We start from the raw sequence: 19,491 nt of genomic DNA on the forward strand, positions 1-19,491 counted from the left end.
ATGATGTCAGGGACGTGCCACTTAATTGACTTGAGCTGAATCCACATCAGCAAATCACTTTACACTGTGAATCCAAACGGCAGTTAGGGACCACGCAGTGCATCAGCTGTGAGACACAAAGCAAGTTATCTTAAAAATCATCCTTTGCTGCATAGTTTTGAATTTAAAGTTGTTTCTTACAACTACCACTATGGATTTCAAAATCGCCACGCAGCCACAGTTTATATTGCTCTGTAGGGTAACAAGAGTAGATCACCAGTCTGATCCTGGATTCCAACTGGTCCTTGTGTGAACTTGATCAGTATTAAATTCTCCGGGATCCAGTAGAGGTTCAAGTTATTTGAGGTGTGGGGGCACAGCCACATCGACTGAATGGCTTTGTAACAAGAACATACTTTACTCTAGGAGGCTGAATGGATGGAATACATTGAAAATATTCCCACTACTTCATATCCTCTTCCCTCCGGCTCCCCCTGATACAGCAGGTCTACTCAATTAATCCATAGCAACTGCTTCTTCCTTTAAAACAATGTTCAGCACCCCAAAAGTTTCACAAGATGCCTTTATTCCCAACCCCACCCCTTATTCACTCCCTCTTGCACATCAGTCCCGGACCACCCATCCCTCACCAGTTCCCTTTCACGCTGCAGTAACAGGACTCCCCACATATCCTGCAGTCCCAGAAGCACCCCACTGCTCACGCACCATCACATAACTTAACCATCACCGATCTTACCTTAATACTGCTTCTGTTTGTCTAAAAACTCAGTTAGATTACCGAGTTCGTACTCTAGTAGAATTTTTGAAAAGACCGCAAAGTTTTTTCTTAAATGTCCTGAACAAATGCAATTAAGATAGAAGCTGCATTTATACAAAGACTTTCACAACATTTAAAAATGATTCACTGTTATAATGGAGGGAAACTGGGCAGCTAATTTATGCACAGCAAACTCCTATAAACAGACATGATAAATGACCATATAATCTATTTTAGTGATGTTGATTGAGGGATAAGTGTTGGCAAGGACACCGGGAAAAACTCCCCTGATCTTCTGTGAATAAGTGCTGTGGGATCTTTTATGTCCACCTGAGAAGTTAAATGAGGCCTCGGTTTTAATGTCTCATCCAAAGGATTACCTGGTACTTTTTAAAATTTACACGTTTAAGTGCAATCTAATGAAACAACAACAGATAATGCTGGAAATACCCAGTCGATCTGTAAGCACCTAAAAGGACATGGTGACATTCCACGTGGTGAACCTTTAGCTTAACTCAGAGCCGCTCTACCTGAAATACCTCTCTGTTTTTAGGCAGACGGATCGCTTGCACCCTGCCACTTATTTTCTGTTTTTAGTTCAGATTTCGCAGCACTCAGATATTTTGATGGGGGGGAGGGGGGCGGCGGGGAGAATGGTTTTTTGGACGAGTCACCTGAACACACTACACAAAAGCAAAATACTGCGGATGCTGGAAATCTAAAATAAAAAAAGAAAATGCTGGAAATACTCAGCTGGTCAGGCAACATCCGTAGAGAGACACAGAGTTAACATTTGAGCTCGCCAGATTTCTGTTCGTCTCTTTCACCTTGTTCATCTTCAATGCTTTCCATTTCCCCTACTCCAGTTCTGAGGAGAGGTCATCGAGCTGAAACGTTAACTCTGTTTCTCGCTCCACAGATGCTGCCTGACCCGCTGAGTGCTTCCACAATTTTCTGTTTTTATATCCTGAACACACTGCAAGGATTGCCAAATGTACATTTTGAACTTTTGCCAGTTCTGACGAAGGGTCATCGACCTGAAACATTAACTCTGCTTCTCTCTCCACAGATGCTGCCTGACCCGCTGAGATTTACAGCTTTTTCTGTTTTTATTGCCAAATAAACAGCCTCTTGACTTACACATCAGGTTTCCTTTGTGGGGCATTAAAGATTTTAAATGGGATTTTATCCCCAGCCCTCCTTGGGTCTCCATTATCCCCAATCCCTGGTATATGTATGAGCGTGTGTCATCATCATCATAGGCAGCACCTTGAAACGAGGATGAATTGCTTCCACATCAAAAAAAGAATGAGTTCACAGGTGTTTCGAATGAAGAACCCGAACTACATCCTGAAGGGTGGAAGATGCCTGTGCGTGGATTTTTTTTAAAGTGTGGTGGCCATGGCACACCAGCCACAATTTATGTCATAAGAAATAGGAGTAGGCCATTTGGTCCCTCGAACCTGTCGTTCAATAAGATCATGGCTGATCTGATGTGGCTCGGATGCAACTGCCACAACAGGTTAAAAAAACCCACGCAGAGGCATCTTCCACCCTTCAAGATGTAGTTCGGGACCTGGAATGTCAGGTCCTTCATTGAAACACCTGTGAATTCGTCCCTTTTTGGAGTGGAAGCAAGTCATCCTCGATACGAGGGAACCCCTAAGAAGAAGGCTGATCTGATCTTAGCCTCAACTCCACTTCCCTACCCGCTCCCCATAACCCTTTAATCCCTTATCGTTCAAAAATCTATCTATCTCCACCTCAGAACATAAGAAATAGCAGCATGAGTAGGCCATACGGCCCCTCGAGCCTGCTTCACTATTTAATACGATCATGGACTCAGGTCCACTTCCCTGACCACTCCCCATGACCCCTTAACGGTTAAGAAACTGTCTCTCTCAATTTATTCAACGACCCAACCTCTGCACATTATCTCGAGGGTGGAGAATTCCACAGAAGAAGAAATGCCTCCCTATGTCTGCTGTAAATGGGCGACCCCTTTATTCTGAAACCCGAGTGTCCAATCACTCAGAATCAACCCAAAGCCCCGCCCCCTTTAAACTGCCCTCCCCCTTTCAAAGCCCCGCCCCCTTTCAAAGCCCCGCCCCCTTTAAACTCTCCCTTCCCCTTTCAAAGCCCCGCCCCCTTTCAATCTCCCTCCCCACACACACACCCCCTCAGCACCAACTTTCCCCGTGGATCCACAAGCCCCACCCCCTGCACAGACCCCGCCCCCACCACCACAGGCTCCTCCTCGTCTCGCCCCGAGCGCCAATCCCCGCTCGCACCTTTTTATTCTCTCTGGGCTTTGGATGCCCGATCGCTGTGCTCTCAGACCCGCCCCCTTCTCCTCCCCCCCCCCCTCACACACACATTCCCTCCCCCCTCTCTCCTTTTTTGTTTAATAGACCCTCCCGCCTCAGGGTTGAACCCCCCCCCCCTAAACCGCCCCCCCTCTCTTTCCCCTTTGGATTCGCCTCACAATCCTCCTCCCGCCCGGGGAAACCCGATCGCCGGCTCGTCGTCTTCTTCGATCGGGTACGCTCGCCGATCGCTTCCTTTTAACACACCACACCACACACACACTTCGTTTTTCCCTCAGCAACGCGAGCCCAAGGCTCCCCGATTGTTGTGCAGGCCGCGGGTTCTCCCCTCCTACACACACACCGAGCAGCCCGCCCGGCACCGCGCACACACACACACACAAACACCTCAGCCGCGCCGCACTCACCGCTCCCAGAGTTCGAGGCCCCGGGCCCTGAGGAGAGTGAGAGGGGGGGGTGGGGGGGGAAGGAAAGGAGGGGAGAGGGAAGATGCAGAGACTCTTTCTCCCTTCTCCGCGTCCGGGCGGCGGAGAAATCCCGCGAAGTCTTCTCGGTTGTGAGGTTAAAAAAAAGAGGGAGGAAAAAAAAACCAAACAGCTCCGAACGGACGCCGTCTGTTCGTCCGCTTGGCCTGCTGTCAATCAACGCGGCCGTAGGAAGTCCCGCCTCTCTCTCTCCTCCCTCCCTCAACCCCGCGCTCCCCTCATTGGTTCCCGCCGCCCCGCCGCGGGCACAGCGCCGGCCGGTGATTGGTCGGCGGTCGCCGTCACTCACGCCGCGGCCGCTTGGTAACCTGACAACCCAAGCCCCGCCCACCCCTTCCGAGCGTGACGGGCAGCCGGAGGTCCCGCCCTTGGCCCCACCCCCCCGGCATCGCCCATTGGCTTTCAGCGGGAGCCCCGCCGTCCAGTCCGCCAGGGAGGAGCGGGGGGGAGAGAGGGACGCGTCTGATTGGAGCAACGGCGATGTCAATCACGCAGCTCGCGCCGCCGAGCTGACAACGGGGGACCCCGCCCCCCCCATCCCGCGCGCGGCCAGCACACAAACGGCGGGGGAAGAGCCCCGCCCCCTTCCTGCGCGCCGATTGGCCGGCTTGTTAAATTTAAGCGGGCCGGCGCCTTCCCATTGGTCAGCCGCGACGTCCGTCAACGTGATGGGCAGACGCCTTGCCTTTAATAGCGGAAGTGCCACGACTGGTACTGGCTCTAGTACAGGGGAGGTGGAAAAAGCAGGTCACCATTTTTGCTACAGGCAGGACAGGTTTGCATTCAGGCTGCTGGTTTGTGTACGGGGATTCTTTTAGCTCGCTACCTTCCATGGTGGCACTCAGGCTGGATATGCTCCGAATGCATTGCCCAGCCTGACTTAAACCCACCTCTGTTGCCAAACAATGGCTGGGCCAGGCACAGCAGCCCTGCCTGCTGGCAATCGTTTGTGTGCACACTTCTGTTGCTTTGCAATCTTTATAGCATTGCATTAAAATCTCTCATACCTGTGCACAGTGCAACTCTGCTACAGTTAGTTGGATCAGTACAATTGTTTGTGATTCACAAAGGTGGTATTTGCTCAGTCAAATTATGAATCAACACCAACACACATGTATTTTTGATTTTGCAATACAATTTTGAATTTTGTTTTTTTTCCACTAAACAATATTGACTGCTACTTGTGAAATATTTTGCCTTAAGATTGAACAGGTAGTGGGAACCTTTGCAGAATATTATTACGGCATTATCTAACATCCCTTTTGTAATTCAACATCAAAAACTTGTGCTTGATTGGCCTTTGTAAATGTCTGGGTGGTTTCCATTCAGTCCCAAGGGAATTGAGATAGGCAAATATGGACCGGATGCTATTGGATATTGCAGGACATAAATCACTTCATGGACCCAAGTTACACAATTCTACAAAAAAATTTTACTGGCTAGCTTTAGTTTGAACAAGCTGCCATTATTTATTAGTAACACGCACCTTCAAAGCTTTACCCAATTCCAAAATATTGGCTTGATCAGGAGAGGATGGGCAGACACCTGCTGGATGTGCTACCCAACATAAGACCTTGTTTCCAGGAATCTCATGAGCTACTATGAGTCTAAGGATAAGGGGTAAGCCATTTAGGACCGAGATGCGGAGGAACTTCTTCACCCAGAGAGTGGTGAATCTGTGGAATTCTCTACCACAGAAAGTTGTTGAGGCCAATTCACTAAATATATTCAAAAAGGAGTTAGATGAGGTCCTTACTACTAGGGGGATTGCGAGAAAGCAGGAATGGGGTACTGAAGTTGAATGTTCAGCCATGAACTAATTGAATGGCGGTGCAGGCTAGAAGGGCCGAATGGCCTACTCCTGCACCTATTTTCTATGTTTCTAATGCTAAGAGACCAATCTCTCTCAAGCCCATATTGAACAATTAAGAATAGCTACGGTCTAGTGCTTTTGTTTTTGATTGCAAGAAGATAAGTCAGCAGAGCCAAAATGAATTAATATTGAATATATTTCCCCAATCTCTCACTCCTACAGTCCACCATTGTTGATCCTTACGCAGATTGGAGATTCATCATGCTGCTCAATTAAGATTAAGGATGCATCTTGTGTTTTTGGGGCATTACAGACTGGGTAAACTGCCTGTTTGATCCCTGGTGTATGCTGAGTTAATTGATTATGCATCTACCCTGGACAATGTGTGATGGGGGGGAATAAAATCATTTTGTTCCAATTGTGATCACAATCTCTGCCGGAAAATTGATATATGGATATCAAATAAGGACAGCAACTTGCAACAATACTGCACTTTTAACGTAGAAAAACACTTCACAGAGGTAGAAAACACAAAATCAGAGAGATTAGGAGTGACCAGAGCTTGGTCAAAGAGGCGAGCTTTATATGGAGGCCAAGTGGTTTTGGGTGGGAATTCCAAAGTATGAAGCCCAGGCAGCTCATGGTGGGGAGAAGGGAGATGTGTGATGCACAAGAGGCCAAAGTCAGAAGAACAGAGCGTTCAAGGATGTGGTTGTTGGGCTGGGCCCAAAGCAAGCGCTCTACTCGGAACTCCAACATGGCAGAAGAAACGTTTCAAGGACACCCTCAAAGCCTCCATGATAAAGTGCAACATCCCCACTGACACCTGGGAGTCCCTGGCCAAAGACCGCCCTAAGTGGAGGAAGAGCATCCGGGAGGGCGCTGAGCATCTCGAGTCTTGTCGCGAGAACATGCAGAAAACAAGCGCAGGCAGCGGAAGGAGCGTGCGGCAAACCAGACTCCCCACCCACCCTTTCCTTCAACCACTGTCTGTCCCACCTGTGACAGAGACTGTAATTTCCCGTATTGGACTGTTCAGTCACCTGAGGATTCACTTTTAGAGTGGAAGCAAGTCTTCCTCAATTTCAAGGGACTGCCTATGATGATGTTGGGCTGGGGTAGATGACAGAGACGGGGAGCAGTGAAGCCATGGAGGGATTTGAACATAAGGATACAAATCTTAAATGTGAGGTGTTTGGAGATGAGGAACTAATGTAGTGAGGACAGATGATGGGGAAGCAGTACGTGTTGCAGGATGCGATGAAGGCAGCAGAATGAGCTAAAGTTTACAGATGGTGAAGGATGGGAGGCCAACAAACTAAGCATTAGAATAGTCCAATCTGGAACTCACCAAGGAATGAATGGGCTGAGGTGGAGGCGGCCAATATTAGAGGTAGAAATAGGTAATCTTTGTTAGAGAGGATATGGGGTCAAAAGCTCTGCTTGAGGATGGTCTCTAATCGTCTTGGTTAATCCTTGCCACTGGACCAAGACCTGGCTCTGTCAAGCCTGTGTGGTGGCTGGTGTGCAACAGCCACCACACGTTAAAAAAATCCACGCACAGGCATCTTCCACCCTTCAAGATGTAGTTCGGGATCTGGAATATTGGGTCCTTCATTGAAACACATGTGAACTCATCCCTTTTTGGCATGGAAGCAAGTCATCCTCGCTTCGAGGGACTGCCTATGATGATGATTGAGGATGAATAAAACGCCACGGTTGTAAACAGTCTGCTGTAGCCCAAGACAGTGCCTGGGAGGGGGAATGAATCTGATGGAGACGGTACAGATTTGTGGCAGAGGCCAAAAGAATTGCTTGGTCGTCCCAGTGTTTAGCTCATCCAAAACTGATGTTATCCCGCTCCCTTTGCATCACCATTAGCAGCCATGCCTTCAGTAACCTAGACCCCAAACTACAGAACTCACTCCCTAACCCCATGTCTCCACCTTGGTCTCCTTCAAACCCTGCTCGCTCAGCCCTTCTAATATCTCCTTTGTTGGCTTGTCATCCAATTGTTCCTTATGCCTCTGTAAAGCATCTTTGGACTTTTTTTTCTACATTAATCTTGCAGAGTCGTCAAATGGCAAGTGAAATTCAATATAGCAAAGTGAGAGGTGTTTCATTTTAGTCGGAAGAATAAGTAGACCACTTATTCCTTGGAATATAAGAAAATAAATGTAGAGGAGCAAAGAGATGGGAAAACGGATACATAAATCGCTAAAAGTAGCAATACAAGTTGTTAAAGCCATAAGAAATAGGAGCAGGAGTAGGCCTTTTGGCCCCTCGAGCCTGCTCCGCCATTCAATAAGATCATGGCTGATCTGATCTTGGCCTCAACTCCACTTCCCTGCCTGCTCCCCATAACTCTTGACTCCCTTATCACTCAAAAATCTGTCTATCTCCACCTTAAATATATTCAATGACCCAGCCTCCACAGCTCTCTGGGGATGAGAATTCCAAAGATTCACGACCCTCTGAGAGAAGATATTCCTCCTCATTTCCGTTTTAAATGGGGCGACCCCTTATTCTGAAAATATGCCCCCTAGTTCTAGATTCCCCCACGAGGGGAAACATCCTCTCTGCATCTACCCTGTCGAGCCCCCTCAGAATAAAGAATGAACACAAAGTAATGGGGTTCACTTGCAGAGGAGCAGAATACAAAAGCAGGGTGGCAGAGTGAATGTTGCGTAGACCATACTTGAAGTGCTGTGCACAGTTCTGGTCTCCATACTGCAAAAAGGATATTGAAGCACAATAACGAAGTGCAAGATGCTTGCCAGAATTGAGAGGATGCAATAATCAAGAAAGATTGAGCAGGCGGGGCTCTTTTCTCTGGGGGGGGGGCCTGATAAAGGAGTTCAAAGTGGTGGATGTGGAGGAACTGTTTCCACTTGTTCTCCAGAACAAGGGAGCAAAGATATAAGATAGGCACTAACCGATCAAATAAAGAATTTAAGAGGAATTTCTTTACACCGAGAAGGGTGAAAATGTGGAACTCACTGTCGCATAGAGTGGTTGAAGCCGAGAGCCTTGACACATTTAAAGAGAGGCTTGATGCATATACGAAGGCAAAGGGAATACACGTTGAGCATCCGAAATCCGGAAACCTCGGGACCGAGGCCATTCTGGATTCTGGGTTATTTCCGGATTTTGGAACGTCTTTGCCTAGGCCGCGGTAGGTGGGGTCAGGCAGCCGAGGTAAGGGGTGGGGACACACGGGCTGGGGCAAAGTCGGGCCGCCGAGGCGGGGGGAGTCCGCATTTCGGAACATTTTCCAGACTACCCCGCCACGGATCGGCCCGGATTCCGGAACATTCAGAATTTTTGGAACTCCGGATATTTCGGAGGCACAACCTGTAGTGGGATACTGGGTGGGAACAGGTAGTTAAAAGTGGGAAGAAGCTCATTCGTGGTATAAACACCAGCATAGACCAGTCGGTCGAATGGCTTGTTTCTGTGCTGTGAATTCTATGGACGCATTTATTTGCAACAGAAAAATGCTCCGTTTGGGTCCCCTTGATCTCATGACCTGGTTGTTGATTGGTCCCCTTGGAGGATAAGACACACCCTGCAGTTTCTCTGGAATGTGTCATTGGAACCGTCCTGCCTACGTAACCAGTGACTTTGCAAAGGCATTGTATACGTGCAAGTTATTGTTGAAAGGCAGATTGGAGATGGCGGTGTTGGTCTACAAGCACAGCGGGGTTCAGGTGTTTTAAGGAGGGAGCGATGAAAGCAGTTTTGAACGGGACAGTTCCTGCGCAGAGGAAACCACTTACAATGTCCGATAGCATCAAGGCCACAAAGGGAAACTGGGTGGGCAGCACTTTAGTGCGATTGGGGTTGAGAGAGCAGATTGGTCAAGCTGGTAGACAGGATGAGCTTGGAGAGGACACGTGGGGAGAGGGCAGAGAGATGGTGTTTCACGGTTAGGACAGGAGAGCCCTGGGTCGAGGTCTGCCTTGATGGGCAAGCAAGTGGGAAGGGGGGGGGGATAGCAGAAGAGACAGAACAAGGGTTGGACATGCCTATGATGCTTCCTGTGGCGAAACAGCCAACAACAGTCAGTGTATATGCTGATTTATAGAGAATTGCCAACTGAGTGTATGTGTGGAGTCATATCGCAAATCACCGCAGTCGGAAACAGGTTGGGGAAAGTGTTTGAAGATTGGCTGTGAGGTTGTCAGAAAATCTAGTTGGAGATCCCAACAGAGATGTGCAGAGGGAGGGTACTGGGCCATAACCCAGAGGCTAAGGAATCCAAATCATTCTCCACCACATGGGTGTTAAAGCTTGATTGGATTGATTGAGGCACAGCTTGTGAAAATTAGTTGAGCAATGTGGCTTAGATTCCCAGACATCTGTCTTGTAAACAGGACATCCTGGCTTCGACTTCCCGCGGTGCCTTTAACCGGTGGGCACCGCAGGACGTTAATTGACCACACTAACAAAATACTGATTTAGTTCACGTTACAGCTTCTTTCAGTTTAATTGGGCCTCGGGTTAGATTATTTTGATTCGTGGTGACCTCTTAAAGGGGGCACTTGTGGTTGTGATTTCTGTCCAGAGGTTTCCAGTGGCCCAATTAACAGAGGCAAATCGAGTTGGAGCAGCGATAATTTCATATTCTCGTACAAGGCAGCGTGTTCACAGAAATGTCATCGCGGTCAAGCGCTTCATTTTAGACCTTCACATTTTGCCATTGTCTGGAACGCAGCTCAGCAGTGGAGTGGAAGAGGCCACTTGTGAGGAAGGAGTGTTTAAGGTTGGTGCTCGAGAAAGCGCACAGCAAAATGGGTATAAAAGCAGGAAGTCTTGCTACAGCTATTCAGTGTATTGGTGAGGCCACACCTGGAATACTGCGTGCAGTTTTGGTTTTCATATTTACGAAAGGATATACTTGCATTGGAGGCAGTTCAAAGAAGGTTCACTAGTTTGATTCCAGGGATGAGGGGGTTGACTTATGAGGAAAAGTTGAGTAGGTTGGGCCTCTACTCATTGGAATTCAGAAGAATGAGAGGTGATCTTATCGAAACGTATAAGATTATGAGGGGGCTTGACAAGGTGGATGCAGAGAAGATGTTTCCACTGATGGGGGAGACTAGAACTAGGGGGCATAATCTTAGAACAAGGGGCTGTCTATTTAAAACTGAGATGAGGAGAAATTTCTTCTCTCAGAGGGTTGTGGATCTGTGGAATTCGCTGCCTCAGAGAGCTGTGGAAGCTGGGACATTGAATAAATTCAAGATAGATCTGCCATCCGTTTGACGCAGTGCCTAAGACAGCTTCTTAACTGATAAGGGATTAAGGGGTTATGGGGAGCGGGCAGGGAAGTGAGTCCATGATCAGATCAGCCATGATCGCATTAAATGGCGGAGCAGGCTCGAGGGGCCATATGGCCTACTCCTGCTCCTATTTCTTATGTTATTACCATTCATTTTAAAAAGTCTTAGTCACTAGCTGGCTAGGTATTGAACACTGCAGCATTTAACTGGGGGGACACTAAGAGGCTGCAGGGTGACTTGGACAGGTTAGGTGAGTGGGCAAATGCATGGCAATGCAGTATAATGTGGATAAATGTGAGGTTATCCATTTTGGGGGCAGAATATTATCTGAATAGTGGCAGATTAGGAAAAGGGGAAGTGTAACGAGACCTGGGTGTCATGGTTCATCAGTCATTGAAAGTTGGCATGTAGGTACAGCAGGCGGTGAAGAAGGCAAGTGGTATGTTGGCTTTCATAGCTAGGGGATTTGAGTATAGGAGCAGGGAGGTCTTACTGCAGTTGTATAGGTCCTTAGTGATACCTCACCTGGAATATTGTGTTGAGTTTTGGTCTCCTAATCTGAGGAAGGACGTCCTTGCTATTGAGGGAGTGCAGCGAAGGTTCACCAGACTGATTCCAGGGATGGCTGGACTGTCATATGAGGAGAGACTGGGTCAACTAGGATTCTATTCACTGGAGTTTAGAAGGATGAGAGGGGATCTCATAGAAACATATAAGATTCTGACGGGACTGGACAGGTTAGATGCGGGAAGAATGTTCCCGATGTTGTGGAAGTCCAGAACCAGGGTACATAATCTTAGGATAAGGGGTAGGCCATTTAGGACTGAGATGAGGAGAAACTTCTTCACTCAGAATTGTGAACCTGTGGAATTCCCCGCCGCAGAGAGTTGTTGATGCCAGTTCATTGGATATATTCAAGAGGGAGTTAGATATGGCCCTTACGGCTAAAGGGATCAAGGGGTATGGAGAGAAAGCAGGAAAGGGGTACTGAGGGAATGATCAGTTATGATCTTATTGAATGGCAGTGCAGGCTCGAAGGGCCAAATGACCTACTCCTGCACCTATTTTCTATGTTTCTAACTAGATCACTGTTGGAGATCCCATCCCCTTTGCCTTGGTATTTGTACAATGGTTTCCCCACTGTGGTGGCACTGCCAATCTCCTCTGGGTCGTAGGGAGAGGAAACTTGCCCATTCTTCTTGGAGGGGAGGAGAAGAAAGAGCTGTTCTCTCACACTCAGGTGTACCCCTTCAGGCCTTGGCAAGGCATTCATGGGCACAGCAGAGATGTACCTATCCAAAAAGGACATCACTGATGTCAGCTTGTAACGGAGAGGAGAAGGATGGTTACGTTTTAGAGACCAGAAATATATCGACAAAACTGATACACTTGTCACTTGTGTCTTGGGTGCATAAAAAGCCAACTTCAGGTTTATTTTTTTCTTGCAGTGCTTCCCATTTCCCCACCTGATAGTTTTTCTTAAACCAGCTTAATTTGCCATACTGGGATGTTGTGCAGTCATCTCATTTCTACTGTGGTAAATAGGGCCGCAGGAAACCAATGCTTTGAGCCTTTGAACACAGCAACGCCTTTGGGAGCAATCGCTGGGTCAAAATCCTGGAACTCCCTAACAGCACTGTGGGAGCACCTTCACCACAAGGACTGCAGCGGTTCAAGAAGACGGCTCGCCACCACTTCTCAAGGGCAATTAGGGATGGGCAATAAATGCCGGCCTTGCCAGCGATGCCCACATCCCAGAAACAAATTTTTAAAAATTAAAACCAGAGGATGTACAATCTGGACCAGAGGACGGACAACAAGGACCAGAGAATGAGTGAACACAAGAAATAGGAGCTGGAGTAGGCCATTTGGCCCCTCGAGCCTGCTCCGCCATTCAATAAGATCAAGGTTGATCTGATCTTGGCCTCAACTCCACTTCCCTGCCTGCTCCCCATAACCCTCGACTCCATTATTGTTCAAAAATCTGCCTATCTCCACTTTAAATATATTCAAAGACCCAGTCTCCACAGCTCTCTGGGGTAGAGAATTCCAAAGATTCACAACCCTCTGAGAGAAAAAATTCCCCCTCATTTCCGTTTTAAATGGATGACCCCGATGCCCCTTAGTTCTAGATTCCCCCATGAGGGGAAACATCCTCTCTGCATCTACCCTGTCATCCTTTGCTGGTTTCTAAAAATGTCCCAATCCTTTGCTCTTCCACTGTTCTTTGCAACAGTGTATGCCTTTGTTTTCAATTTGATACCATCCTTTACTTCCTTAGTTAGCCACGGATGGATCATCCTTCTCTAAGTCTTTCTTTCTCACTGGAATATATCTTTGCTGAGAGTTATGAAATATCTCCTTAAATGTTTGCCACTGCTTTTCTACAGTCTTACCCTTTACTATAGTTCCCCAGTCTCTTTAACCAACTCTGCGTTCATACCATTGTACTTACTTCTATTTAACATTTATTTTGTGGGTCCACAAATGGAACATTCTGGCCTGCCATAATCAAAGTGATGTTGAGCAAACAAAGCTTGGTGAGTGTTGCGGAGAAATGTTCACCTCTAATACTTGCGCAGGGAAACACTCCAATCACATTTTTGTTTCCACAAAACATAGAAACACAGAAAATAGGTGCAGGAGTAGGCCATTCGGCCCTTCGAGCCTGCGCCACCATTCAATGAGTTCATTGCTGAACATGCAACTTCAGTACTCCATTCCTGCTTTCTCTCCATACCCTTTGATCCCTTTAGCCGTAAGGTCCACATCTAACTCCCTTTTGAATATATCTAATGAGCTGTGTATTATACTCATAAGAACATAAGAAATAGGAGCAGGAGTTGGCCATCTGGCCCCTCGAGCCTTCTCCGCCATTCAATAAGATCATGGCTGATCTGATCATGGACTCAGCTCCACTTCCCTGCCCATTCCCCATAACCCTTTACTCCCTTATCGTTCAAAAATGTGTCTCGCTCCGCCTTAAATATATTCAATGACCCAAGCTCCACAACTCTCCGGGGCAGAGAATTCCACAGATTTACAACCCTCAGAGAAGAAATTTCTCCTCATCTCAGTTTTAAATGGGCAGCCCCTTATTCTGAGATTATGTCCTCAGTTCTGATTCCCACATGAGCCCCCTCATTCTGAACTCCAATGAGTATAGGCCCAAACTACTCATAAGGTGACAAAATCAAGCAGGACATCCTTGGGCTATGAAACCACCAATTAAAATATTCTCTTTCTAGGTCCAACAATATTCATTTACAGTTCATTCCCGCCACCCCTCCATTCATTATCTTGGCACAAATACCATAAATCGAATGTCAGCTTGTTATGACTGTAAAAAGAAAATGCATCATTATCGCTTGCTACTGTCCATGATATGAACTCTGTCTCTCTCAAAACATACCTATACAAATGCAGAGATTTTATTCCAAGGGGTAATTAGTCATAAAATGTTGCCTAAAACCATCAAAGTGATGCGAGCTGGTCGCGGAGCGTTTGATGCTTAAACCTTGTGGTTAAGGGTGTAACTAGGTTTCTATATAAAAAAGCTTGCCATCTGAGAGGAAATCCCTTTAAGCCCCCAATCTCTCCCTCAACCTTTCTTGTCTCTCTCTCTCTCTCATCGATGCCACCATGTTCAGCGGCCTCTTTCTTCTCTTGTTCCCTCATCATCATAGGCAGCCCCTCGGAATCGAGGAAGACTTGCTTACACTCTTAAAATGAGTCCTTAGGTGGCTGAACAGTCCAATACGAGAACCACAGTCCCTGTCACAGGTGGGACAGATTGAGGGAAAGGGAGGGTGGGACTGGTTTGCCGCATGCTCCTTCCGTTGCCTGCGCTTGATTTCTGCATGCTCTCGGCGACGAGACTCGAGGTGCTCAGCGCCCTCCCGGATGCACTTCCTCCACTTAGGGCGGTCTTTGGCCAGGGACTCAGTGGGGATGTTGCAAATTTATCAGGGAGGCTTTGAGGGTGTCCTTGTAACGTTTCCTCTGCCCACCTTTGGCTCGTTTGCCGTGAAAGAGTTCAGAGTAGAGCGCTTGCTTTGGGAGTCTTGTATCTGGCATGCGAGCAATGTGGCCTGCCTAGCGGAGCTGATCGAGTGTGGTCAGTGCTTCGATGCTGGGGATGTTGGCCTGGTCGAGGACGCTAATGTTCCCATCCACATGCTCTTTCTACATTCCCACTGCGATAAATCAAGACCCTTTGGACATCCTTCTATTCAAACTCATTCTTTCCCAAGTCCTCAAAACTGAGGAACTCTTTGCCTCTTTCAGTCTTTCCATATTCCTACAATCTTAATGATTTTAAATCCTAAGCATGGCATCTCGTGTCAATTCTTCCCCCTTTTTCCTTTCAATTCTTACTCCTTTTTCCAACATTTATGGTGCCTGGCATTCATCCAAGTTTCTCAATTTAAACATTTTTCTTAATTTATTATTGTTCATTCTATTCCTTCACACTTGCCTGGCTCCCTGTGTCTCTCTATCAATTTAAAAATTCTCTCCCTTCCCTTCAAATGCCCCCTCAACCTCACCCAGCCTGTCTTAGTGATGCCACCTCCAGCCCCATGTCCCTTAGCTCCGCTGACTAATCTGCTCCTTGTTCCCAGTTCTCTTCACTTCACCATTGAAAGCTGCACTTTTAGTGCCCATGCCTCACCCTACTAAATCCATCACCTTATCTCTTCTCTTCTGCTTTGAAAATACATCTTCGCCTGCTCTTAAACCTCTAATTCCATTTACCATTTCTTCCTGTCTGCTTTCTAAAGCATCTTTTGGACAAACACTATAAATATAGGTACTTCTTAAGGCAGTGGTTATCTCTCTCACTTCTTGAGTCAGAAGTTCTGGGTTCAAGCCCCACTCCAAATTAAGCATTCCAGTGCAATACTGACTGAGCGCTCCCCTGTCGGAGGTCCTTCTGATAAGACCGTCAAACTGCGGTCCCGTTTCAGGTGGTTGTTAAAGACTCTGAGACACTATTCTAAGAGGAACAGGAGGAATCGTCCTCTCTCAACTCATGTCACCACTGAAACAAATGGAATGGTCATGCACTTCACTGCTGTTATGGAGTCTTGCTGTGCACAAAATGGCCATAAAAGGAGCGATGTGGAGACCTCGGGAGCAGCGTGGAGGCCCCGACCTGCGTGAGAACACCAGCGCCAGGTCGGGGCCATAAAAGGAGCGGCGTGGAGGCATACTACTTCAGGGAGCAGTGCGAGCTGGTGTAGGAGGGCGTCGGCAGCGGTTGGAGCGTGGGCAGGTACAGCAGGAGCGGCGAGGTCGGGGCGAAGGAGCGGCGAGAGATTGTAGAGGGACGTGATCGGGGCCCGGGAGAGGCGCGAGTTCGGGGCCAGCCCACACTGCGATATGTGTGCGCACTAGGTCCGTGCAGCAGAGCTGGTCTCCAGTCATCTTGGTCAACCCTTGCCACTGGACCAAGACCTCGCTCTGTCAAGCCCGTGTGGCGGCTGGTGTGCAACAGCCACCTCATGTTAAAAAAATCCACACACAGGCATCTTCCGCCCTTGAGGATGTAGTTCAGGTCCGCTTCGAGGGACCGCCTATGATGATGATGCACAAAATGGCCACCCACTGCACTTGGGCGTAATTAACTGTACGTGGCACGCGTTGAGGGGTTGCTGAGACGCAGAATAAAGGTGCTAAAAAGAAAACTGAAAGTCTTTCTTTAATATCATCTCGTAGCAACAGTGTATTTTATAGGTTTTGTTGTAATTGGCTAAGCAAAGCTCTGATGAAATGAACATGGGAGTGAGTCTACAGGCAGTAAAGATCAAGAGGAAACCCGTGAAAGCTATTAATAAACACAGGTGGGAGATCACCACTCGAGCGGGAGGTGAATGTGGGATCCAGGCCAGATTTTTGTGCAAGTTTAAACAAACTGGGATAAGACTTTAAGATCTAGTGCTGCAGCGCTAGTGGGCAGTCAATGAAAGCTCAACACGGCGTTGAAATCAAGACTTCACTCCCATGGAATTAATTACCAGATCTAGGCAAACATTTCCGTATTAACTGACTGTTAATGTTCAGCACAGGAAATATGATCAAACCCACTGCCAAATCCCATCTTAAAACAGCAGCACAGTTGGGACCGCGAGTAATTGTGCAAAATAAGTGATCTTGCTGTTTCCGTCAAGAATGAATTAACAGATGATTAAATGGCTGCAGTATAAAGACTTTAAAATTGGATATTTTCATTGGTTCAAACTAATTCAAGTATTTCACACGCAGATCATCCATTTAATAGGATTCAACCAAGAAATAGTTTTTTTTTAAAAAGTAAACCGCCCCGTCTCTCTCTCCTCCTTTGAACATAAGAAATAGGAGCAGGAGTCGGCCATTCGGCCCCTCGAGCCTGCTCCGCCATTTAATGAGATCTTGGCAGATCTGATCCTGGTCACTTTCCTGCCCGCTCCCCATAACCCTGGATTTTCTTGAGAGGCTCCTTAAAACCTACCTCTTTCATCAAGCTTTTGTTCATCTGTCCGAGTTTCTCCTTATGTGGCTCGGTGTCAAAAACTTTGTTCAATAATGCTCCTTGGAACGTTTAACTACGCGAAAGGCACGCTAAAAATCAAGTTGTTGTTGAAAGTATCACTTGATACAGCTTCTATTCTCGTTTGTAAAGACAATAGGGGCTACCGCACTGATCCACTGGGTAAAAGCCACTGCCCGGTGTTTTAAATGTCACACAGAGCAGAAAGTTCCAGGTATGATTTTCATCATGTGTTGTCAGCTGGTTGCACCAATTGATGTCAGCACCCCAGACGAGGGAGATGAACATTCGACTGATGTTTCTACTCAATGGCTATCCAGTCGATCCTGCATGTGAGTGGAAGTTGCTGTGGAGAAGATAGTGCTGCCTTGCACAGTTGAAGACCCTGTTGCCACTCAACATAAGAAATAGGAGCAGGAGTAGGCCCTACGGCCCCTCGAGCCTGCTCCGCCATTTAATAAGATCATGGCTGATCATCAACCTCAACTCCACTTTCCCGCCCGATCTCCATATCCCATGATTCACCCACAAAAATCTATCGATCTCAGCCATAAATACATTCAGAGATCTAGCCTCCACTGCCCTCTGAGGCAGAGAATTCTAAAGATTCAACAACCCTCTGAGTGAAGAAATTCCTCCTCATCTCTGTCTTAAATGGCAGACCCCTTATCCTGAGACTGTGCCCCCTGGTTCTAGACACTCCAGCCAGGGAGAAACAACTTCTCAGCGTCTACCCTGTCAATCCCCTTCAGAATTTTGCATGTTTCAATGTCTAGACGCACTTGTATAGCACCTTGTCACATCAGCAGGATGTCCCAAAGCAACTGATTACTTTTGAAGTGTGCTCGGCACTACATAGACAAACAGGCCAGTCGATTTGCACGTCAGCAAGGATAGCCACTTGGGAGAGGCACTGAAAGACTCGCAGCGCCTATGGAAAGGTACCCCACTAAGAGTCAACACCTCAGGGGAGAAATCTGGCAAAATGAAACTTTGTGAGAGGTAACAGTGATCTGAGTCTTTAAAGTTATGAGGCAATGCAAATGTAGAAGGCAACAGACTACTTTACTGCGACTGCAATAAAATAAATAGAAGGTAAGAGTACAAAATTAACAAGCCGTAAGCATGATTACAGACTGGAATAATCTGTCCCCCAGAGCAATAGATATGTGCAATAGATTCCCGACAACAGCAGTTAATGCTGTGCCAATTAACTCCTGGGTAAACAGCAGGATAAATATCTGATTAAGAAGGAGACTGAAGGGGATGAGAACACGGACCCAGCACTGAGATTCAAAGATTTCATCCAGCGTACTGTCTCCCATGCTGTTGTGGGGCTGATTAAGTCACCTGCCGAATGCAACTGCTCAGAGTTGGAGAGAACACACTTGCCCCTTATCAGAACCACAGGATGTCCCAAAACAATGGATTACTTCTGAAGTGTGCTCATCATTATAGACAAACAGGGCAGCCAATTTGCACATTAGCCCTTGTAAAATTGAAGTCAATGGGCATCAGGGGAAAACACTCCACTGACTGGAGTCACACCTAGCACAAAGGAAGATGGTTGTGGTTGTTGGAGGTCAATCATCTCGGCCCCAAACCATTGCTGCAGGAGTTCCTCAGGGCAGTGCCCTAGGCCCAACCATCTTCAGCTGCTTCATCAATGACCTTCCGTTCATCATAAGGTCAGAAGTGGGGATGTTCGCTGATGATTGCACAGTGTTCAGTGCTATCCTCAGATAATGAAGCAGTCCATGCTCAAATGTAGCAAGACCTGGATGACATTCAGGCTTGGGCTGATAAGTGGCAAGTAACATTCGCGCCACACAAGTGCCAGGCAATGACTACCTCCAACAAGTGAGAGTGTAACCACCGTCCCTTGACATTCAACAGCATTATCATCGCTGAATCCCCCACCATCAACATCCTGGGGGTCATTGACCAGAAATTTAACTGGACCAGCCACATAAATACTGTGGCACTAAGAGCAGGTCAGAGGCTGGGTATTCTGCGGCGAGTGTCTCACCTCCTGACTCCCCAAAGCCTTTCCACCATCGACAAGGCTCACGTCAGGTATGTGAATAAATACTCTCCTGGATGCAGCTCCAACAACACTCATGAAGCTCGACACCATCCAGGACAAAGCAGCTCACTTGATTGACACCCCATCCACCACCTTAAACATTCACCCTTTCCACCACCGGCGTAGCGAAGCTGCAGTGTGTACCATCTATAAGATGCACTGCAGCAACTCACCAAGACTTCTTCAGCAGAACCATAGAAATTAGGTAC

The 19,491-nt window shown here is 47.4% G+C and overlaps 1 protein-coding gene across 3 annotated transcripts in view; it reads right to left on the minus strand.

Moving 5' to 3' along the window:
* The window catches only part of sin3aa (SIN3 transcription regulator family member Aa), a 142,763-nt gene that overhangs the window by 100,663 nt on the left and 22,609 nt on the right, over positions 1 to 19,491 (minus strand). For 2 of the 3 annotated variants that reach the window (XM_070865134.1, XM_070865132.1), the window contains exon 1: positions 3,492 to 3,706. The exons of the other annotated variant lie outside the window; for it this stretch is intronic. The gene's annotated coding sequence lies outside the window, so the exon portion shown is untranslated. Of the gene's footprint in view, positions 1 to 3,491; positions 3,707 to 19,491 lie in introns of those variants that run through there. 3 annotated transcript variants of the gene reach the window in all.

This window comes from Pristiophorus japonicus, chromosome 21 (genome assembly GCF_044704955.1).
Source record: "Pristiophorus japonicus isolate sPriJap1 chromosome 21, sPriJap1.hap1, whole genome shotgun sequence".
Lineage (NCBI taxonomy): Eukaryota > Metazoa > Chordata > Chondrichthyes > Pristiophoridae > Pristiophorus > Pristiophorus japonicus.